Raw genomic sequence first — 6,000 nt, 5'->3', positions numbered from 1 at the left:
TAGCCTAACCTTTGAAACAGTCTGAGCGACTTGTAACCATTGAGACTGAGGCCTCTCAAAACCTTGGGCATTTCTCTCAAAAAAAGGTGAAAAACTCAAGGACATCTGCTTCATTAAATGGGGGAAGAACCCTTAAGTGATCGGGAAAATGGTCAGCAAAGTCTTTGCATTCACTACTTTGATTAGCACTGGCTGAGAAATGTGAGCTTGACTGAACCTCAGGCTCTAACTCCCACTGTTGAATAGCCAGCTGCTGCGCTTCAAGGATAATTTTTTGTTGTTCAAGTTGCGCATTTAGTTTCACCTCTCGCTGGATGACAAATTTGGAGGCAGTGAATGGTGCAAAGGGGTCAAAGATTCACGAGGGGGGAATGTGGGCGTACACCTATCCTGAGAAGGAACTTCATCCACCTTGTTAATCAAAGACCGGGTTTACAGAGATTCTTTGGAATTTGTCATTTCATCACTTGCCTTTACATTTTCTAGGATTAGGCTGTACATAAGAATCACCAAATATTGGTTCAAGGAAATCAATAGGGGCACCAGTAATGGGATCCATACTGAATAGATTATTGTGCCACGAGTAACACTTCAGAAAGCTTCTCAAAATATTAAATTCTCACCACATGAACAACAAAATACAAGTTCGTGGGTAATACCAACTTCTCTTAGATTTAAGACTATAAGAAAATCACTATGCTTAAATACTCGTAGTACCCACAATCAGTCCTGTTACGTTGTCAATAACCATGTTGTGACTCAGACAGGCACGAACACCACTAAGCAGCTGGACATGCACAAAAGTACCTTTCGTAAACGTGGACTACATTAGGGAAATTATGACCACGTGGGGTAATTGGAAAGTCACATTAAAATGTACTGCATGTAGGAAACCACTAATTAATACACTAAGCAGGTTCACAAAAGGGGTGGGGGGACGGATGTGATAACTATTAAGCACTCTTTACTCCAGTGTTAAAACTGAAAAGGCAGTTGGCAAACAGAAATAAACTACAATCTCAACACTGGGAAATACAGGATAATGCCTGGGGATCAGAATGCGAGGTTACACAAGAGCAATAGTGGGGTAAAATACTGGAGTAAAAGACCAATTTACCTGGTAATATTCTGGGGGAATTACACTGGGGTATAATATACCATGTCATAGGGTAATATACTGGGGGTATTACCTTGGGGAAAATACACCAAGTCACAGGGTAATGGTACAAGTAGTAAATGATTACAAAGGGGGAAGGGGGAGAAAAAGCCAGACAGTACTTACATCAGTGGTCTACAATCTCCAATTACCAGAACTCTAGGGAGACAACTCGACTCAAAACACACCGTAGTTCAAGGTGGAGGGCAGGGGGGCAGTATGAGTGAGTGGTTCGAACAGGGGCATTGAAGGAAATAACTCGCCCGCACTTTCCGACTGCATATTTGCGAGCGAGGGGTTACTTAGCATGATGCAATAATGGGGTTATCACTGAAACAATACATGGTGCAAAAGTCAGAAATACTCAATCAATCAATCAATCATTTCCTGTGGCACCCTCGGGGATGCATAGGGCCTCGATGAAATCACACCACCACATCCTATCTTGTGCTAACTCCTCAAGATCTCCCCAACACTCATCTCCAGCTTCCCGTCTCATTGTCCTCACCCACGTCTCTTTTGGCCTTCCTCTACCTCTCCTACCAAGTGCCACCCACCCTGGTGTACCTCGTACTATTCCCTGTCTCCTATACACATGTCCTAGCCACTTCCATCGTGAGAATCTAACATATTCATCGATCGGCTGCACTCCCGTTATTTCTCTAATTCTACTATTTGGTATCCTTTCCCACCACTTAACTCCTAATATTCTTCTAAGTGCTTTATTTTCAAACACCAAGAATTTATTTTCCATAGTCACTGTGCTGTACCAAGACTCGTGTCCATAAATTAAGATACTCCTAACCATTACCTTATAAAGTTTGATTTTTGTATGCACAGAAAAATTGTTATTATTCCAAATATTTTTAAGCATTCCCATTGCCTGATTAGCCTTCTTTAACCTTTCCTCGAATTCAAAGTTCAAAGAACCATCCTTGGCTAAATAAGTACCTAAATATTTAAACCTATCAACTTGCTTTACAACCATACCTCCAATTACACATTCCTGCGCATTTTCCATATTCATATTGATTATTTCAGTTTTTCCACAATTAATAACCAAACCCACCTTACGACCTTCACTCACCAAACAGTCCAACACTCTCTGCATCTCTTCTGGCCCATCACAAATCAAAACTATATCATCTGCATAATCTAAATCCAAAAGTTTCCTGTTCTCTCCCCAAAGTATACCTGCACCGGTTTCTGTTCCAACGCGTTTCATAATGTAATCAATGACCAATATAAATAGTAAAGGCGATAGAACACCACCTTGAATTACTCCGGACTTGACTTCAAACGAATCACTCAGACAACCATCAACCATCACTTTACAAAATGTGTCCTCATGCATGTTCATAATGACCCTCACAAACTCCTCTGGTATTCCATAATGTCTCATGATCTTCCCCATAGTCTCTCTCGAAACACTATCAAAAGCCTTTTCAAAATCAACAAAACAAAGACTTGACGGTACTCTCATTTCATTAACTTGCTGCATCAAATGCCTAACTATAAAGATCTGATCATTGCAACCACGTCCCTTTCTAAAACCAGCCTGTTCATCCCTCAGAATACCCTCAACCACCGGCTCCAACCTATTTAACAACACTCTACTGAAAACTTTCAAAGCTATCGGTGACAAAGAGATTCCCCTCCAATTACCACATTCACTCAGGTCTCCCTTCTTCGGAACTTTAACAATTACACCATTCTTCCAAACTGATGGTAGTAACCCCGTCACCCATATCTTATTGAATAGCTTGGTCAAGATCATTATTAATCTATCCCCCTCCACTTTAAACACTTCCGGAAATAAACCATCCTCCCCTGGTGCCTTATTATTCTTTAACTGTTTTACTGCTTTCTCCACTTCTGCAAGCCTCAACTCTCCTGTTTCTATATTTAAATCTTCCTGAGCAGACGGTATATCCTCTTCTGGTGGTATTGGTCTATTAAGAACTGTCTCAAAATGCTCTTTCCATCTATTTTTAATATCTCCATCTTTGGTCAATAAATTTCCTTCCCTGTCTCTAACTGGTATTTCCTTGCGTTTACCTGCATTACCACTCAGTTCTCTAATCGATTCATATGCTATTCTTTGACTCTGTCCATCATTTTTGTTTATTAAGATTTCAGTCTCTGCAACCTTTTCATCCACACATCTTCTTTTATCTCTCCTAGCTAACCTTCTTACTTCTGAATTCAAACTCCAGTACGCAGCTCTTGCTAATTCAATCTCTTGTTCATCAACGCATTGCATCTCACTCCTCAATTTAGCCTCACCTCTCTTTTTTATCATATCCCACGTTTCCTCTGACATCCATTTCTTTCTCCTGAATCTATGTCTCCTTCCAATCGTACATTCAGCAGTCTCATGCAGAACTTTGTTCACATCCTCCCACATCTCATCTACACTTCTCTCCCCCTCTTCCAACGTTTCCAACACCAAAAACCTATTTCTGCATTCTAATCTGAATTCCTCCTTTTCTTCTCCTTCCCTTCTAAGCTTAACAATATCGTATCTACCAACACCAGATTTTTCCTTCTTCTGATTTTTAAGTTTAAACCTTAGTTTTGCAATGCTGAGTTGATGGTCACTACCAATATCCGCTCCCGTTTAACATGAACATCTAGCAGAGAACTTCTATGCCTCCTACTGATAGCGATGTGATCAATCTGATTTTTATATTTTCCACACGGCGACACCCAAGTTGTCTTGTGTATATTGCAATGCTGAAAGAGTGTGCCCCCGATGACTAAGTCATTTGCTAGACAGAAGCTTCCAAACCTCACTCCGTTTTCACTCATCCTACTACCAACTCCCATCTTACCCATACATGCCTCAAATCCCTCATTTGAACAGCCCATTACTGCATTAAAGTCTCCAACGCAGATCAAAACATCATGTCTAGGTACCCTTCCTACTCCTTCTTGCAACTTTTCATAAAATGTGTCTTTCCTTTCATCGAGTGCATCATTAGTAGGTGCATAACACACAAACAGGCTGATGTTGCCATGATTTGATTTAAACCATGCGTATAATAATCGCTCATCTATAGGATCCCACTCACATAAAGCCTTATTTGCCTTACAACCCAGCAACAATCCTACTCCCTGATAATGCATTCCGTCCTGTCGGCCAGATATCAATAAACGTATACCATCCTCCAAATCCAACTTATCGACTCCAGTTAATCTAGTTTCTGTCAGAGCACAAACATCAAGTCCGTAATTTTGAAAAACCTTCACTAACTCATCGATTTTACCGTCATGATTTAGCGTTCTCACATTCCAGTTACCAATTTTAATTGTATTTTTTGCATTAACAAATGAATTAGATTGTAATTGAGGCAACCGGGAGATTCTTAGCACCCCCTGCCCATTTAAGGGCTGCACGGGACTGGGGGCCATTATTGTTCTTTCAGGGTCCATCAAGGTTTCTTTGGCTAACTTCCTGAACACCTCGCCAATGTGTTGCAGTCGCAGTAGGCAGCTAACTTGCCTGATTGCCCACACCCGAAAGACCCAGCTATGCTGTAGCCAGTCACGTGCCGGCATGCTTCCCAGCCATTTCACTCTCAAGGAGTTCCTCTGCCTGAGAAAGCAGCCACCCCCCTGCTCCCGAGGGCTTTTGATCTGTGTAGGTAGAGGGCGATCACTCCCTCACTAGCCATATACAGTGTATATACAGTGTATAGGCTACACTCACCAGAAATACTACATAATTATAATACATATTAAAACTACAGAAATGTAATAAGAACATCATAATTATGAACACTATGTTCATTGCACAGTTTACATGCAAATAAAAATGTAAAGAAACAATTCAGGATTGAACAAACAAATACACTTAGTAACTCTCGTGGTGTACCACGTGGGCAAGGTGCCATATACTCAGGCATACAAATGCATTTCACCACTTGCAGCAATATCTATCTATCTATCTGTCTATATCTATCTATCTATCTGTCTATATCTATCTATCTATCTATCTATCTATCTATATATATATATATATATTTAGGTGGTCAAAAAATACTGTACAAATAATAGGATGGCATGACACACACAAGTTGCTTCTATTCCCTTTTATAAATCAAACCAACCTGCAAAATGTCAATACTCTAGCTTAACATTTAGAGGTCGCTACAGTTTTGACTTTTTGTTACCATCTTATTATTTCACTACACCGTAGACGACGTGAACATTAAACATAAAAATTAAAGTTTTTGTCACTAATGTTAAACAGTTAGGACATACCCAGAAAAGCCGTTTCACCACAGTAAACCCGGTTATTTTTCAATGAAACCCTCCCTGGAACAGCATGGAATGTCATGCTGATGCTGCCTCATAATGGTCAGAATGTACTGTTTCTGTCTTTCGTCCTTCGTGAGGATCAAGTTGGATTTTGTCACAAGAGAAACTGCTATTTCGGCAGTCATTGACGAGTCATCTTATCACAGGCCACTTTGAATCGATTGTTCATGGGGTCTTCATCCCATTCCTGGATCATCATCTGTAAAAGTCTTCTTCTTCTCCATATGGAAGGAGTGCTCCAACAATACTCATTGTCTTGGCTGTCATGAACTCACTCAGCAGCTGGCGAGGAGAAAAGTTCTTGCCTTCAAGTCGTTTCAGAGATTTTTTTTCTTTGGAGGCCTCTTCAGGTTCTGAATAATGGCATTCTTCTTTGAGATGTTGATCCGTTTGTTGAAAAAGGCCAAACCAATAATCTCTTCCTAAACGTACCAGGGATGATGCTTCCTAGCTGCAAGAGATGTCTCAGAGATGCTTCACTCAGGCAAGCCACTCTGGAGATAGAACATGAAGTCAAGGCA

This window comes from Coenobita brevimanus, chromosome 53, assembly GCF_032717465.1.
Source record: "Coenobita brevimanus isolate Jiangsu-jjx chromosome 53, ASM3271746v2, whole genome shotgun sequence".
NCBI classification, from domain to species: domain Eukaryota; kingdom Metazoa; phylum Arthropoda; class Malacostraca; order Decapoda; family Coenobitidae; genus Coenobita; species Coenobita brevimanus.
This window is presented reverse-complemented; position numbering follows the sequence as displayed.